We start from the raw sequence: 18756 nt of genomic DNA on the forward strand, positions 1-18756 counted from the left end.
TCAAGAGGAGCTATGTTTGAGCATGATATATATTTTAAGAGCCTGGATTTCAATCTAGGTGTTTTGATTGAATGAGACCTTAAAGTATTGTTAGAATGGTGACTGTTTGTTTATAGGGAAGGAAGTGAACATTTGTAAACAATGGCAGGCTGTGGTAGATTGCATTATTTTACAAATATTCATTCCCTCAATACCCTCACCGTACTTCTCTGTGAACAAGGTCTACTTTCTTGCCCACAGCCTTCAGCCTAGGTCATATTACTTTCTTTGGCTAAGAGAATATCTCAGTAGAAGTTTTAAATGTTCTTGCATGTTTTGCATGGCTTGATGTCCAGTCTCTTGATTTTTCCCTCCAAAATGAGAATAGTATGTCCAAGGTACTGGCTTATTCCTTCAGCCTGGCCAAGGAATGAAAAAACATGTTTCATGGAGGCAAGATCTAGTTCTACCAAGCTCAGCTAAATCTGGCAGAACCACCGCCCTCATGATCTTGAGCCTATGTGTTCTTATAATCCACGAGGACATTGGGATTATTTGTTACTATAGCAAAAGCTAGCTTACACAAGTTTCGAATGAATGGTTGATGAAAATAAAGAAGGAAGAATTGTATTGTCCATAAAAATGCTTGGTTTATATACAAAAACCAAGTAAGTGTCTGAACGTACACAACTAAACAAACTCTCAATCAGAATTACTCGTAGGAGGAATTTATAGATACTAGTTGAGTTGTTTGGTTATTTGGCTACTTGGACAGTAGTTTTAACCTAAATCGAAAGAAATGGCCCTAGATTCAATGGCATAAAGGAGATATTAATAGGCTTTTCAGATCTCTTACATTTCTTTTAAAAAAAATCAAGAAGTATCTCTAGACCCAAAATTCTAAAAGAAATTCCAGTATATATTAGAAGATGGGTCAACATTTCCAAGAATCTGGATAAAGAAGAGGCCTGCAGATTTAAAAAAGGGAATACCAAAGTTGAATGTTTGGGACATTGATTGTTTAATGTTGTATATGCATGCCTTTTTGAGTAATAAAAATTTGTACCTGGAATGTAACTCAATTATATATTACTTTTTCTTTGAATTTCCTTCATTCTATAGTAAAGATTACTTATTAACTGGAAAAAAAAAGATGAAAGAGTTTTACTTAAAAATATGTTTTGAATGGCATCCAATTGTCACTGAGAGAAGGATTGAATCAATAAATGTGACAAAACCTCAGGGAATTATGAGTTCAAAAGTTAATGAGAAGAACAGTATGGAGGTTCCTCAAAAAGTTAAAAACAGAACTACCTTATGATCCAGCAATTGCACTACTAGGTATTTACCCAAAGGATACAAAAATACTGATTTGAAGAGACTCATGCTCCCTGATGTTTATAACAGCATTATTAACAATGGCCAATTATGGAAAGAACCCAAATGTCCATTGATTGATGAATGGATAAAGAAATTGTGGTATATATCCACAAAGGAATATTACTCAGCCATAAGAAAGAATGAAATCTTACCATTTGCAAAGACATGGATGGAGCTAAAGTATATTATGGTAAGCAAAATAAATCAGTCAGAGAAAGACAAATACCATATGATTTCACTCCTAAGTGGAATTTAAGAAACAGAACAGATGAACATGGGAGGGGAGAGGCAAACCATAAAATAGGCTCTTTTTTTTTTTTAAGATTTTATTTATTTGACAGAGAGAGACACAGCGAGAGAGGGAACACAAGCAGGGGGAGTGGGAGAGGGAGAAGCAGGCTTCCGACTGAGCAGGGAGCCCCATGAGGGGCTCTATCCCAGCACACTGGGATCATGACCCGAGCTGAAGGCAGACACTTAACGACTGAGCCACCCAGGCACCCCCATAAAATAGACTCTTAACCATAGAGAACAAACTAGGGGCTGCTGGAGGGGAGGTCAGTAGAGGGATGGCTTAAATGGGTAATGGGTATTAAGAATGGCGCTTAACTGTGATAAGCACTGGGTGTTATGTGTAAGTGATGAATCACTAAATTCTACTCCTGAAACTAGTATTACATTGTATGTTAACTATCTGGAATTTAAATAAAACTTGAAAAAAGTTGATTAGAAGCTCCACATACAGAATGAAGTTATCTAAATAGCCTTACTTAGGAAGGTCTGTCATCTGACTACAGGGCTGACTAATCCTCTTAATGATCTTTTTCCCCCCTTATTCATCTTTTTAAATGCTTTTGCAGCTGGGAGAGTTAGCACCATCAGTGTTATTTTTAAATTCTTTTTTTTTTTTTTGCAATTAGTACAATTTTAACAGTACAATATCATAAATATTTCTTCAGCAGTCATACATTACAGAATTTTTATTCAGTCCTGTCAAAATATAATTGCTATATCCAACCTAAAGCAATTAAAATCTGAACTGTGAGGTAGTGGAGATTGAGAAACAATCTCATTACAATGAATCAGCATCACTGGAATGATTCACCTGATACAAGTTACCAATCAAATGAGTTAAGGGAAGTGGTTAATATTAGATTTATTATATCAGTACAGTTAAATTTAGATGGTAAAACTAATAAACAATGTTCTGACGTGAGCTAAGGAAAAGAGGAGAAACACATCAGAAGGGATGACCCAAAGAGCATTCTTTCGGACCTTTGTGCAAGAACCCAAACAGCTCTGCATTTTAGCAACATGTAATTTTAAAGTTAACAACTTACCAAGCCCTTCCTTGTGTGTTAACTTTTGAATGTCCCAGCAGCCCTAGTGAAGGAGGGTGACTTGGAACGTCCATTCTGCAAAGGAATGAGACTGAGCTCTGAGAGGTGGACGCCTCCTCCAAGCCTGTCAGTTGGTCTGTGTACAGAATCAGGATTTACACTGAGATCTGCCAGCACCAAATCCAGGGGTCTTTTCATTCCATTCTCATGGTCCCCTGGAGAGGGACTTGAGACAATGGGCACGTAAAGGCCAGAAGAAAGAAGAATGTGATTATGAGGAAGTGGGAGGTAAGAAGTGGAGATAAATACAGAGAAAAGAATGAGCACAAAATAAAGCACATTTCCCTACAAAATGATTTCAAGTGTGAAACTTCGGGGGGTGCCTGGGTGGCTCAGTCAGTTAAGCAATCGACTCTTGAACTCAGCTCAGGTCTTGATCTTAGGGTCCTGAGTTCAAACTCTACCTTGGGCTCCATGCTGGGCATGAAGCCTACTTAAAAAAAAAAAATCAAGTGTGAAACTTCTTTGTAAACTTGAAAATCTATAAATGTTATTTCTAAACTGCGCCCATTTGCACATGAAAGGAGGAGAACGACTCCCTTATTTTCTCTTCTGCTTCATTTTCTATTTCCTTAAAATGTTTTCAAGTTTTTATTTAAATTCTAGAAAGATTTATTTTTTTAAGCTTAATTTATTCATTTGAGAGAGTGCATGCATGCAAGGGGGGAAAGGAGCAGAGGGAGAAAATCTCCAGCGGACTCCTTGCTGAGCTCCATTCGGAACCCCATCCGCGACCCAGGAGATCATGACCTGAGCCAAAATCAAGAGTCCCATGCTCAGCCAACTGAGCCACCCAGGCGCCCCTAGAAAGACATGATTATTATAACTGGTCCTATTTCATGGATAGCTAATTTTGTGAACTTTTAAATAATCACATCCACAAAAATAATAGAAAGGATAAGAGATAGATAGCCAACAACTATCTTTCTTAAAGGGGAACTGGTCTATTGAGTCCTTCATGAATCCATTCATTGAATAAGTATTTGAATACCTGCTACATGCCAATCTTTTGATCAACTGAGATGAAGCTTATAAGAAATGACCATCTACTTCAGGAGCTTATAATTTAACAGGTGTGTCAAGATTCCTATGTGTGAAATAAGTAATAAACTCATGGTGATAATGATTTTTGTATTAACAAGAATGGTTCATGAAATCAATTCTTTGGACATGTAGAGACTGGGTTAGGTAAGGTGCTCAGTCATCCGGAGGAAGCTTAGGCCACTTCTGGGCGAGGCCCTCACTTCATCCATGACTAGCACCGTGCTGGGTAGCACCCACTCAGCCCTTGCCCACACCATGGCTTCCGTCTCAGAGCTCACCTGCATTTACTCGGCCCACGACCATGAAGTGATGGTAACAGAGGAAAAGATCAATGCCCTCATGAAAGCAGCAGGTGTCAATGTTGAACCTTTCTGGCTGGGCTTGTTTGCAAAGGCCCTGGCCAGTGTCCACATTGGGAGCCTTGTCTGCAAGGTAGGGGCTGATGAACCTGCCCCAGCAGGAGGTCTTGCTCCATCCACCACGGCTGCCCCCCACACCCTGCTGATGAATAGGAGGTGGAAGCAAAGAAAGAAGAATCGGGAGTCTGAAGATGACATGGGCTTTGGTCTTTCTGACTAAACCTCTTCTGAAACTATTCAATAAAAAGCTGAACTCTAAGAAAGAAAGCAAGATGGAAGGAAGGAAGGAAGGAAGGAAGGAAGGAAGGAAGGAAGGAAGGAAGGAGGGAGGGAGGGAGGGAAGGAAGAAGGAAAGGAAAGGAAAGGAAAGGAAAGGAAAGGAAAGGAAAGGAAAGGAAAGGATGAAAGTCTAAGGGGGATCTTTACAGTTTCATAGAGGAATTAGACTTAAGAGGAGTTTGATCATACCCGTGCATGAGATTCATTTAGGTGAGTTCAAAAAGCAAGAACAAAGATGTGGATGTAGGAAGCAGGCAAGAGAGTACAGAAGTATGTTAAGGAGAGCAAATTACTAAGAGTCTTAGTACTATAGGAAATACAAGTTATGTGCCATATTTATACTTGAAACCTCTGCATGCTTCAAACAATAACATTGTGAATGAAGACTATGGCTAGCTCAAGTGAGATGAAGGTAAGCAGGTCTGTCAAGATCACAAGGGCCTCTAGCTCCTTTGGCATCTTTTACTAGCTCGGTGGGTATCACAGCCAAGAGAGAAGCATTGCTAGGACATAAGGACCTATGCTGACTTGAAAAGTTTAAGTAAGTTCTGGTTGAGAAGTACCAATCTGTGAAATCCCCACTGTATTAATGAAAATAAGAAAACCACATTCATGAATATACATTGTTCATGCCTTCACTGAGCTGTTGCTACATGGAATGGAAGAAACTCTTGATGGTACTTGAAAGGGTAATGAGTGTATAGGTACTAGTATTATTTGATTTGTGGAGAGTATAGTCAAGAGATTCCCTATGCCAATTGATTTCAACTTTTTTGATTATAGTCCAAAGTAAGAAATACTTAGACTGCAATCTATACACACATTCATAACTATATCTATATTGATATATGTTACACATACAAATTGTTACAAAACAATACACACTTTATGTTTATCTGGCTAAGAGTAGACTGTGTTTGCTGTTTAACTGTGGTGTCAGAAGCTATAAATTTCTTTCATTGTCATTGCTTTTGTTTCCCCTGTAGTCTTTGGGTTTTCATAGAGACTCCTTAAATAACATCTGAGGCTTTTAGTTCTTTTAGCTTCAATCTCATGATATTTTACAGGAGCCCTATTGTTATTGATGCAAGGTATAGAGTGAGGAAGTATTCTATGGGCCTATCATTACGTGTCAGTCTTTTAGTGAGTCTAAGCTGGGTATTTCCCTTCCCTCAGGCCAGTTAGGCTTTAGTAAAACCCCAGTCAGTTAGGCTCTGGTAAAACAGTTTCTGTTGAGGGTAGACCTTGCTAAGAATGTATTTCAAAACGGTTACTTTTTCCCTCCTCTGGCTGGAAGTACTAGGGGATTTGTCTCCCATCTTCACAGTGAGAACATAGGAGCTCTGGAGGTAAAACTCATAGAAATGGAAGAGTCCCGTTAAAACTGGGTCCCCTTGGAGTTTTTAACTCTTAAGCTAGTCTACATGGAGCCACTTAGTAAATAATCAATTACAGTTCGAAGTATTCTTACAGATACTGGTTCCTGCTCCTGGATGCTTTCCCTGGGCTTCTACTCCTGGTAAACTGCAATTCTCTGTATCTTCCTGTCTGTCTCTCTGTTTTGGGGAGCAACACTTTGTCCTTTGACCCCGGTTTTCTGATGACTCTAAAAACTCATCAAAATTCATTTCAGTTTGTTCAGCTTTTTTCTTGTTGTGAGGATAGGAATGACAACTTCCAAGCTCTTTCAATACTTTATATTATGTGCAATTAATACATTTTTTCTGTTCTATTTAATTATTATTTTAAAAATTGCTGGTTGTGGGGTGCCTGGGTGGCTCAGTCTGTTAAGCATCTGCTTTCAGTTCAGGTTGTGGTCTCAGAGTCCTGGGATCGAGCCCCGCATTGGGCTGGCTCCCTGCTCAGCAGGGAAGTCTGCTTCTCTCTCTGCCCCTCCACCCTCATGCTCATTCTCTCTCTCTCTCTCTTGCTCTCTCTCTCTGTATCTCAAATAAATAAATAAAATCTTTTTAAATAAATAAATAAATATAAATATTAAAAATTGCTGGTTAAAACCCACTAAACTGAGTTAGTTTGGTGATTTATAAGAGTATTAAAAGAAAATACAATTGAATTATTCTATACCCTGAAAGTGGGGAAACTATGATTCCAGAAGCAATGAAAATGATTAACTTGATTAGATAAAAATTAAAAATGTGAAAATAAACACAACTAAATAAAAAAGCAAATGACTGGCTTGGAAAAAGTATATGTTATACACAAATGGTTCATATCTCTAAGATACATAAAAACTTCTAAAACTAAAGAAAAAAGACAATCCTATAGAAAAATAGGCTAGAGGGGCGCCTGGGTGGCACAGCGGTTAAGCGCCTGCCTTCGGCTCAGGGTGTGATCCCGGCATTCTGGGATCGAGTCCCACATCAGGCTCCTCCGCTGGGAGCCTGCTTCTTCCTCTCCCACTCCCCCTGCTTGTGTTCCCTCTCTCGCTGGCTGTTTCTCTCTGTCAAATAAATAAAATTTAAAAAAGAAAAATAGGCTAGAAATATGAATACAATTCATAGGATAAAGAAATGAAAATGGCTGTTAAACATAAAAGTTTTCAATTACATTCATAACAATAGAAGTGCAATTTAAAATTTCACTGAGTTATTATTTCTTTCTTATCAGATTGGGAAAAATCCAGAAGTCTGCAACATATTCTGTTGACGAGGCTGTGAAGAAATAGCACCTTAATACGCTGTTATGGAAATACAAAATGTTGTAACTCTTACAGAGAGGGGAATTTGTCAATATATAGCAAAATTACCTAAGTACTTACCCTTTGATTTAGCAATCCCACTTCTAGAAATGTACTACAAAGATACATTGAAAAAAGGACAAAAAGATAGGTTCACAGGAATTCACTGAAATACTATTTGTAGGGGCATCTGGGTGGCTCAGTCAGTTAAGCCTTCGACTCAGGTCATGATCTCAAGGTCTTGGGACTGAGCCCCGCATCCTGCTCCCTGCTCAGCAGGGAGCCTGCTTCTGCCTCTCCCTCTCCCAATGCCACCCCCCCATCTCATGCATGGGCATGCTCTCTATCTTAAATAAATAAAATCTTAAAAAAAAGAAGAAATACTATTTGTAATAACAAGGATTGTAAACAACCCAAATGTTTATTAATAGGGAATGGGTTAAATAAGACCATGCTATATCAATACAATAGGATACTTTGCAGCCCCTACAAAAGAGGCCAGAGAAAGCTCCCTTGCCCCTTCCACCATGTGAGGTTACATTGAGTAGTCAGCAATCTGCAATCCAGAAGAGGGTCTTCACCTGAACCCAACCATGCTGGCATCCAGTTTTGGACTTCCATCCTCCAGAACTCTGAGAAATAAATTGCTGTTATTTATAAGCCACCCAGTCTGTGATATTTTGTTATAGCAGCCCAAATAGAAATGAGCTATCAAGCCATAGAAAGACATGGAAGAAACTTAAATGCATATTATTAAGTGAAAGGAGTTAATCTGAAAACACCACAAACTGTATGATTCCAACTATATGATATTCTGGAAAAAGAAAAACCATGGAGACAGTAAAAGGATCAGTGGTTGTCAGCAATTAGAGAAGAAGGAGGGAAAAATAGGTGGAGCACACAGGATTTTTAGGGCAGTGAAAATATTATAATAGGGCATAGATGTCATTATACATTTCCTAAAACCCATAGAACATACCAATAGTGAACCCTAATGTAAGCTATGGACTTTGAGTGACAATAATGTGTCCATGTAGGTTCATTGATTGTAATAAATGTACTACTCTGGTGCAGAACTTTGAAAGAAGGAGAGGCTGTATGTATGAGGGGACAGAGGATATATAGGGAATCTCTGTACCTTCTGCTCAGTTTTGCTGTGAATCTAAAACTGCTCTGAAAAATCTATTCACTTTTTTTAGTAACAAATTATAGAAATGATCCCTGAAAGTATAATCGTATTATTATTGTATTTTTTAAATAAGGAAAACAAACCAGACAAATGGTTACCAACAAGAGAAAAATATCATTTCATACCAAAAGGAACCAGTACTCCTTGGACAGGTGGTTGATTCCAGTTCTGAAACAGGAAATTTACTGATGAGCATTTTGTGAGCCAGAAAGCCAGGAAATTATCAAAGGCTACTATGGTCTTATCAAACAGACTCAGGTGTCAACTTGGCCTATTGACTTGGGTCTTTGAACATCAATAAGGATATTGACTACAGTGGATGGACACAAATCCAATATATTCAAATTAGTAAGTTCAAAATGATACTTTAAAAAACTTCATTGATCATCATTCTCTTGAGAATGGCCTATACATCAGGGAAAGCAGATAACTGATGTTGAGAAAGTTTACTTTATGGAAATCTTCCAGCTAATAAACAATGAAGAAATTATGAAATTATCACTATTTTACAACCCCTAATGAATTAATAGCTATAAGCAACAATCATCAATGGCTGCTAACATCACTGAGAATGAGACAGACAGACATTATGTACATACTCAGAGAAGTATACCAATGAAGAACTCTTGCGAAAAAATCAAGCCCGGGGCGCCTGGGTGGCACAGCGGTTAAGCGTCTGCCCTCGGCTCAGGGCGTGATCCTGGCGTTATGGGATCGAGCCCCATGTCAGGCTCCTCCGCTATGAGCCTGCTTCTTCCTCTCCCACTCCCCCTGCTTGTGTTCCCTCTCTCACTGGCTGTCTCTGTCTCTGTCGAATAAATAAATAAATAAATCTTAAAAAAAAAAAATCAAGCCCAAATCTGTCAATATCTAACTACCAATTAGTAGGAAATTAAGGGGATGGAGGAATACGTTAAATAGCACCATGGGAATGTAAGCAAGATAGGGGGAGTAGAGTTTCTGCAGGAAAAACCTACTAGTGTCTTTCTTCGATAACCGTACCAAAGATAAAAAGAGAGAAAGAGAGAGGGAATAAGAGAGTGGGAGAGAGAGACAGGGAGTGAGAAAAATTGCAAATAAAAAAGGATAGGAAAGAAACCTACATATGAAAAGAAAATAAAAAGACTTAACAACCAGATACAATGTTTAAACTCTATTTGGATCCTTATTTAAATTTTTATTTATTTTTAGAGATTCATTTATTTATTTGAGAGAGAGAGAGTGCATTCGAGTGGAAGGAGGGGCAGAGGGAGAGGGAGAGAGAGAGAGAGAGAATCTCAAGCAGATTCTGCACTGAGCACAACTTGGGGCTTGATCTAATGACGCTGAGATCATGACCTAAGCCGAAATCAAGAGTCAGATGCTTAACCAACTGACCCACCCAAATGCCCCTGGATCCTAATTTAAACAATAAATGATAAAAAAAAAAATTGTGAAGCAATTGAAAATATTTCAACTTTTCAATATTTCCTTAACATTTATGATACTAAAAGAACAACTTGCTAAGATAACGATATTATGATTATAGTTGAAGAAAAGTAGATATACACACATATATTCATGTATAAATATATTCACAGTTGGAATTATATCTGCAATTTGCTACTAAATGTTTTAGAGGTGGGGAGTCACTGAATTGATAATTGCTGAATTATTAAACCTGAGTGTGATGTTTGTACCCACAGGTTTTTAATTTATGCAGGTGACTGGTTACCAACACAGAGAGGTTAATGCCATTGAAAGAAGATTTTTATTACTTATATTTTTCAAGAGGAGAGGGCAGTCCATGCCATACAGGGTAAGCATCAGGGTGGTCAGGAGACGGAAGACAGGAGCAAGGGGAAAGTCTGTGCCAGAGTCTTTATTGGGATTTCCACGGGAAAGGCAAGGCAGGACAGGGTAAACAGTTTAGGGTTGGTCAATTTGAATAATTCTGGCAGGCTTTGGATTATGGGGGTGGTCTCTACTTGCTCGATACCTGTCTCTGAGATAATTTAGGGCAGGGGAAATTTTGGCTTGGTGTGTGAAAGTCAGATAGGGAAGTGGTTGGTTTGTGTAGGAGACACATGCTTGCAAATAAATTGGTTACTACATTTAGGAATTAGCTAGTTCTGGGAAGGGCAATCTCTCCCAGCTCTGTAAGGCCCCAAAATGCCAGAACATCAAGAATACAGAAAAGAAAATATAGTTAATATAATTGGTCCCATGATGAATGGATATCAATAGACAAATACAGAGTCTAAGAAAATACATACATGGAGTACATTATACTGTTTTCTCCATTATCATATATGTTTGAAAATTTTCAAAATAAAATGTTTTTTAGAAAACTAGAGGGGCGCCTGGGTGGCACAGCGGTTGGGTGGCACAGCGGTTAAGCGTCTGCCTTCGGCTCAGGGCGCGATCCCGGCGTTCTGGGATCGAGCCCCACATCAGGCTCCTCAGCTATGAGCCTGCTTCTTCCTCTCCCACTCCCCCTGCTTGTGTTCCCTCTCTCGCTGGCTGTCTCTATCTCTGTCGAATAAATAAATAAAATCATTAAAAAAAAAAAACTAGAAAGAACATTAGTGTAAATGGGTTGTTTTCCCAAAGAGAGCTACAACAATATCATCTGTACCACATGCTCTTTTGCATTGTGGCCTTGCTATTTACTCTTCTATTAAAAGGTGGAGTCTATGTCCTCCACCATTGAATTTGGGCTAGACTTAGTACTTATCAAGCCTAATGGGAGATATAATGCTTTGACTTCTGAGGCTAGGCCTTAAAAGTTATACAACCTCTATCTTTTCATTTTATTATTCACCTTCTGGGAACTCAGCCTCTATGCTGTGAGGAAGCCAAACAGCCACTTGGAGACATCTGTGTGGAAAAACACCAAGGTCTCTGACAACACCCCCAGCTGAGCCCTCAATTAGGAACCAGAAGTAACTGAGAAATGTGAGACTGTTTTAGACCTCTAGCCATCCCTGCACCTCCACTGACACCATGATCCCTAACAAAGAAGAAACTCTAGCCAGTCCCTGCCTGAATTCCTGACCCACAGAACCATGAGCAAATAAACTATTTTTGTTTTAGGCAATCAAATTTGAGATAATGTGTTACATAGCAGTGAATAACTGACATCAAAGTATAAGAATATCTTATAGAGATCATTACTTTCTTATGAAGAGAAAATAAAGAACTATAATATAGATGAACTCTTCAAGCAAATACATGAAAATAAAGAAGAATTTCACCTAAACACCAAAAAAATGATTTTATAATCTACGATTTTTAAAAATAATGCCTAAAGTAATGCAAGGCATATTGTTAATAAGTGGTTCAGAGCTGGAAATACCTCTACAGTCTTAGAACATTGAGATCTATTTAGCTGGAGTAAATAGTAACATTAGAGGAGTAGCAAGGAACTGGATGGGGAAGGTTGATAGAGACATTAACTTTAAAATGTCTTGGGTAATAGTTCAGACTTTAAGAGGTAACCAAAAGTTGGCTGAAGATTCTTAGGACAGTGACATGATCAAATCAGTATTTTGACAAAAGTAATTGTTTTGTATGGATTAGTATGAGGAAAAACTTGACACATCAGGGCCAGTTAGGATGATTTCCAGATATGAGGTTATGAGAAGTTGGACTAATGAAATGACAGTGCATACAAGTTCAAAAACTATCTAATGAATAATTAAGAGATGACTAAATGGTAAAGGGAATGATGAAGGAAAATCCAGAGATGGTGCTGATATTTTGAGTTGGGATGACTAAGAAAATTGTGGCAACACTGATGCAGAGAAGAAAACTGAGAAGAGATAATAGGTTGAAAGATAATGGTGACCTACTGAGTAGAATTCTAGACCTATTGAGATAGTAAGTTCTAGACATACTAAGTTAATGTTATATCCAAGTAGATATATCCCATATTTAGTTTCTGGCATGAAATTGAATTAAGATGAGACATTAGAACTCAAATAATAAGCAGTATTTTCAAAAATGTGTTTCTCAAACACTATTGACATGAGATGCCCCATTAAAAATCCTGAGACTAAATAAATTTGGAAAATGTTTACTACTTCTTAGATACTCAGAATGCACATTAGAATATCAAACACTCAAAATGAACTGTCTCTACAAAAGCCTGTATCATTTTGCCTAAGTAAAACATTCCAAACCATGGTCAACTCTTGATACTTTATATCATGATCCACTTGGAAAATGTAGGATGAGACTCCTCAAGAACAGACTTAATAGCTAAAGCCAGTGCACAGAATCAATCAAAAATGGAAAAGAAACTTGAGAGTGAGGGTCAAAGGGTTAAGAACTGAACTAGAATAAGGAAGAGTCTGGAGAAGGAATTGTCTGACAATGGAAGATGATCATGGAAGTTCAGTGTCACAGAAGATCACAGAAGCCAACCATTAAGTGGGTTTCAGAAGGACAACATGGCCATGTGCTGCAGAAATGTTAAGAAGGCGAAAGCCAAAAAGAAAGGTCTGGAGAAGGTCACTGGATTAGTCAGAGGCAATAGTCACCCTTGAAAGAGTTTTGGTGGAAGGTTTTGAAGAAAAATGTCTGACAGAAGCTAAAGAAGAAGTACATTGTGAGGGAAATCAAAACCATGGGTAATAACTATTAACTGGCTATCTGAAAGTGAACATCTGAGGGAAAGAAGACTAGCTCCATGGACTGTCTGTGTCAATTGAAAAATTATCAACAGTGGAAAAAAATCTGTGCACGTGCAAAGACGGATGAGAATACATCAATGGAGCATGTCTAGAAATGATGCTGAAGCAGTCAGAATGCTCTATCTGAGGAGTAAGGAATAGTCCTAGAGCAAAAGTAGCAGCATTAATCTGGAAGAAGAGGAATAGCTTTTTTTCTGAGATGAGTACAAAAGGCAAGTGATGTCAAAAGAGGGCTAAATGGGTGACAATGGAAGAGAAGAACTCCTAAGGATCAGCAGAGTTGGGGGGAGGAGGCAGATGGCAAGGAGGAGGCTGTAGTTAGAGAAGGAGAGAACTAAATGTATGCTCTTAGAAAAGGAGCAACCCTAGCCTCCTTGAAGGACATTAAAATCTGGGAGATTGAAGAGGTACTTTAGGTTAATTTTGAAAGGGAGTATAAATATAAATATAAATATTATTTATTCTTTAATAAAACATATTCTTTAATACTTACGGAAAAATTTGGAAAGGGTGGTAAGATCTGTTCCCTTATTGCTTACTTATCAGTTTATTTCAATTGCTTATTATAGATGAGAACTCTCCATTAGAATCTAAGTTCTATGGGGCAGGCCTTGTTCTGTCTTGTTGTTTATTTTTGTGCCACTGATATCTAACTGGCTGGCAGATAGCAGGTGGTTGGTAAATATTAGTTCAGAATTTATAGGTGTGCTTTGGTTCATGAGGCAGAGTAGAAGTGCAGGGCACAAATAATAGGAATAAATATTTGATTATAGCAGAAGAGGAAGACTAGGTTTGTGAGTGGGGAAACAGGCCTCACTAATAAACATTTTTGAGTAGTGAAGCTCAGAATGACCTCTCAGATCTTCTAATCTTAATTCCTGTTTCCAGGAAAGGTTCACATAATTACTCAGCCTTAAGAAACAAACTCAACTAGGAATGACTGAGTGGCTCAGTCAGGTAAGCATCTGCCTTTAGCTCAGTACATGATCCCAGGGTCTTGGGATCCAGCCCCATGTCAAGGCTCCCTGTTCAGTAAGGTGCTTGCTTCTCCCTCTCCCTCTTGTGCTCTCTTGCTCTCTCTCTCTCTTGCTTTCTCCCTCTCTCTCTCTCTCAAATATATAAATAAAAATATATAAATAAAAATCTAAAAAGAAAAAAAAGCTCCACCAAAAGACTCATAATACCAGTAAAAGGCTACATTTGATTTCATCATTTGATTTTTTTTTACTATTACCCAAATATGAAGAATAGAAATATAATCACAAGCTTTCTACCTCCAACAGTTCACTTCCATCTCCTGCTAGTTGCTACATCATTGATCATTTCGAATTCATCATTTCCATAATGCTGAGCTCTCACTCTCCATTCCCAATGCCTATTCCAGATACACCCAAAATAAAAGGCCACTGTGAGAATTAGAAGTTCTAAAACACCCAATGAATATGAAGTGAGGTAGAGAGCAAAGGCATTATGTAAGACATTTCAGTTGTGCCAGTAGGTCTTGGTGTTTCTGACTTAATAAGTTGACTCCTCTTCTAAGACTAACAAAGCAGTACAGCATGCAGCAAAAAGCATCAACTTTGAGGCCAACAATCCAGACTTGGTTTTTGAATCCCAAACACAATTTCTTGCTGATTATGTAATTCTACTTAAATTATTCAACTCCATGCAATGAGGATGATAATAACTTGTAGTTTCAGATTCGTTTTGAAAATTATAGATAATGTCTATAATATACTTGGTTCAAAGCAAACACTCAGTAAAGTGATGCTACAAATATTTTTATCCAAATACTCTATTTTGATAGTCAAAATGCCACAGCTAGGGCCATAGTTAAATATTATAAGTTTCTGGCCATAGCAAGTGAAAAGGGCAGTGAAAATGAGTCTAAATACAGAAAATTACTTTAAAGTCTGTTTAGGAAACAGATCCCACATGCCCTTTTCTCTGTAAACTGCAGGGCAACTGCAGTCTTCATTTCCAGGAAAGGACTGAAAATATTTCTCTGAAAATGGTAAAATGGAGGGTCTCTGGAGTAGGAGATATCAGAGTCATTGGTATCCTTAATATCCCACTGAAAATGTAGAGATTAAATCAATATTTACACTCTGAATGCTGAGCTGTCCTGCCTCCTTCCCTCATTCAACTCCCAAGACTCTTAACGGCCAGATTTCAAACCTGCAGGCAAGAGACTGGAAGTTTTCTTTGGGCAATGTTACCAGCCCAGAAAGAAAGATGAAAGATACTGAACATCAGAAATTCAATGAAAGAAAGAAAGAAAGAAAGAAAGAAAGAAAGAAAGAAAGAAAGAAAGAAAGAAAGAAGAAAGTCAATGAAAGGACAGACCACCAAAAGTGAAGCCCACAATTGACAAGTACCGTCTATACACTCAAACTTGCAGTCAGGTTTTCAGTGGCCTTCTCTTTGAAAAAAAAGAGCAACTAAGGATTACCAGACAAATAAACAAGGGAATGGAGACTATTAAGGGAGAAGAAAAGTTTACTTAAAGAAATCATCTTAAGATATATAAGATATAAATATTATAACCATGAGGCAAGATCAGTATGCTATTGAAAATGGAGGAGGAATTATTCATAATTTTTTAAAGAGCTTTTGGAATTTAAAAAAATGTAGAAATCAAAAACTCAATAGAAAGGCTGGAGAATAACACTGCAGAAAACTTTCAGAGAATAGAGTAAGAAGACAAACAAAAAATAGGAAAAATAAGCAAGTAGAGAACTAATCCAGGAAATCCAATACCCAAATACAAAGATTTCCAGACAGAGAAAGTGCACAATGGAGTAGATGAAATAAACAAAGAGTAATACACAAAAATGTCCCCAGAACTGAAGGACATGCGTTTGCAGATGCAGGGGTCTGATGAATGTATCTGCCTTGGCATACTGGGAAAAAAATGATCCATACTAATGTCAATTATCATACATTTTATGAATACTGGGAACAAAGAGAAAATTCACCCACTTCCAAAGAGAAGGTACAAAGAAGAGTCAGGTATTAGAATGGCTTTGGACTTCTCAACAGCAGCCCTGGAATATATAAGACATTGAAACAATGACTTTGAAAATACTGAGATTTTTAACCTAGAATTCTATACTCTGACTACTAATCAACCGTAAGGGAAAATAAAGACATTTCAAACATCTAAAGTCATGGAAATCGAGCGGCTGTGACTCTTTCAGTAAACTGTTAGAGGATGTGTTACACTAAACAAGAGCATAAACCAGGAAAGAAAAGATATAAGATATACAAAAGATGCAGGAAATTGGGGAAAGTCAAACAACTCCAGGGAAGATTTCTTCCAGGAAAGTGAAATTAGTAGGATACCTAATACGTCTGGATGTATTTGGAAGGATATAAACAACTAATAGTGGTTGAAATTAAATTATATGTTTAGTTATATATATAAAACTACTAACCAAAAGATTATATATGTAAAATCACTAATCAAAGGGGAAAAAAAAACAAGACAATGAACTAATAAAAGGAAAGTAAAATTAATCCCTAAAATTATAGTATGTGGCTCAGCAGGAGATACGTTTAACTATCTGTAAGAATTCAAACACAGTGGAATATTACTGAGCCATCAAAAATGAAATCCTGCCATTTGCAACAATGTAGATGAAACTAGAGGGTATTATGCTAAGCGAAATAAATCAGTCAGAGAAAGACAATTATCATATCATTTCACTCATATGTAGAATTTAATGAACAAAACAGTGGAGCATAGAGGAAGGGAGAGAAAAATAAAACAAGATGAAATCAGAGAGGGAGACAAACCAAAAGAGACTTTTAAGCATAGGAAACAAACTGAGGGTTTCTGAGGGGAGATGGGTAGGGGGATGGGGTAACTGGGTGATGGGCATTAAGGAGTGCATGTGATGATGGGGCGCCTGGGTGGCACAGCAGTTAAGCGTCTGCCTTCGGCTCAGGGCGTGATCCCGGCGTTATGGGATCGAGCCCCACATCAGGCTCTTCCGCTATGAGCCTGCTTCTTCCTCTCCCACTCCCCCTGCTTGTGTTCCCTCTCTCGCTGGCTGTCTCTATCTCTGTCAAATAAATAAATAAAATCTTTTAAAATAAATAAATAAATAAATAAAAAAGGAGGGCATGTGATGTAAAGAGCACTAGGTGTTATATACAACTGATGAATCACTGAACTCTACCTCTAAAACTAACAATACACTATATGTTAATTAATTGGATGTAAATTAAATTAAATTTTAAAAAAAGAATTCAAACATTGAATATTGATTTAACTAAACATGATATAACTATATTGGGAGGAGAAGAGTACAGGGGAAAAATATATAGGTGGAGTGGGGGATAGAGACAGCCAGCAGGATGAATGGTTTCAAACAAAAATGAATGCTAAATCTTTATCTGGAGGGAGATGACATAAGATAATATCTAAAATTGATCGAGATGTAATAAAACCATGTTGCTTAGAAATATGCAGATAAGTTAAAAATAACAAAAAAATTAATTTTATTTCTGGAAATTAGGAAATGGGAGCAGAAAGGGAGAGGGAAAGTGTTTTTTGGAACAATTTACATTAAATATGTGCATGCATATTTTGGATAAAAATTTAAAATACACAGAAATGGAAAACGGAAAAAGAACAGCTGCAAGCTAGCTTAAGATTCCTTATAGTAATAATTTTGATGAAGAGTTAAGAGGAAGGCAGTTGGCTTTTACAAAGAGGTGACCGTTTGAACAAATAATGTGAAAAGTGTAGAGAATGATAGAAATAAAGGCTCATGGAAGTTGTCTGCATCTGTGTTTGGGGCCCTGGGAACATGGACTGTGTAACTTAAAGTATGTTATTACTATCAATAATTTCTAATGAAATAGATTAATTCTACATACAAAGGGAGGTAATATTTAATATTAATACTTAATAATCTGCAGAGTTCCTAGAGACACTGTTCAATATTAATTTTTAAGTTTACAATCCCACATATTTCTATAATATTTAGATTGAATTGAACTGAATTTAGTTAAATCTCAAAGAAAACATGTGAGTCCTGTTATTTTGTTGGACCACACGTAGAAAAGATAGTAGTTAGAAGCAAAACTCTTTAGATTTACAAATTCCTGATGTTTGAATGATTTTCCATTAAAATCCAGCAAGTTGCAAAAAGAGGTTTATAGATATTTAATAACAGAGCTTCCTATTGATGACAACACTTGGCTCTTATGGCACATTTTTCAAAATTTTAATGATTAAGTAGTTTCCATTAAAATGAATATTTTTTAGTTTTTAATTGTAAATTAAAAATATCATGTATATAATCATTTTAAGAAGTTATCTAATACCTTTATCATTTAAAAGGGAAGAATGTTGGGACGCCTGGGTGGTGCAGTCCATTAAGTGCCGACTCTTGGTTTTGGCTCAGGTTGTGATCTCAAGGTCATGATCTCAATGTCATAAGATCCAGCCCCATGTTGGCTCAGCCTGGAGTCTGCCTGAGATTCTCTCTCCCTCTCCTTCTGCCTCTCCCCCTGAATTCCCACACATGATGTCTCTCTCTCTCTCAAATAATAAATAAATATTTTTTTAAAAAGTAGAAAAAAAATAAAATGGAAGATTGTTTTGCCAGCTTTAGCTAAAAAATATTCAGGAGAAAAATTACCATAAATGTTCTTATATTCTGGCAATTTTCTTGTCATAGCTGTCACTTATATTTGGTGACATGATATAACAATTAATAAAATATAAAAAATCTTTATA

The 18756-nt window shown here is 37.3% G+C and overlaps 1 long non-coding RNA gene and 1 pseudogene across 6 annotated transcripts in view; both read left to right on the forward strand.

Moving 5' to 3' along the window:
- The window catches only part of LOC123797797 (uncharacterized), a 144087-nt gene that overhangs the window by 109448 nt on the left and 15883 nt on the right, over positions 1 to 18756 (forward strand). For 5 of the 6 annotated variants that reach the window (XR_006781075.2, XR_015725766.1, XR_006781077.2 and 2 more), the window contains one exon: positions 10014 to 10126. The exons of the other annotated variant lie outside the window; for it this stretch is intronic. This is a non-coding gene — a long non-coding RNA (uncharacterized LOC123797797). The remainder of the gene's footprint in view (positions 1 to 10013; positions 10127 to 18756) is intronic. 6 annotated transcript variants of the gene reach the window in all.
- Positions 1745 to 4474, forward strand: LOC123797796 (large ribosomal subunit protein P1 pseudogene; annotated as a pseudogene).

This window comes from Ursus americanus, chromosome 9, assembly GCF_024610735.1.
Source record: "Ursus americanus isolate L20-20 chromosome 9, mUrsAme1.1.p, whole genome shotgun sequence".
NCBI lineage: Eukaryota > Metazoa > Chordata > Mammalia > Carnivora > Ursidae > Ursus > Ursus americanus.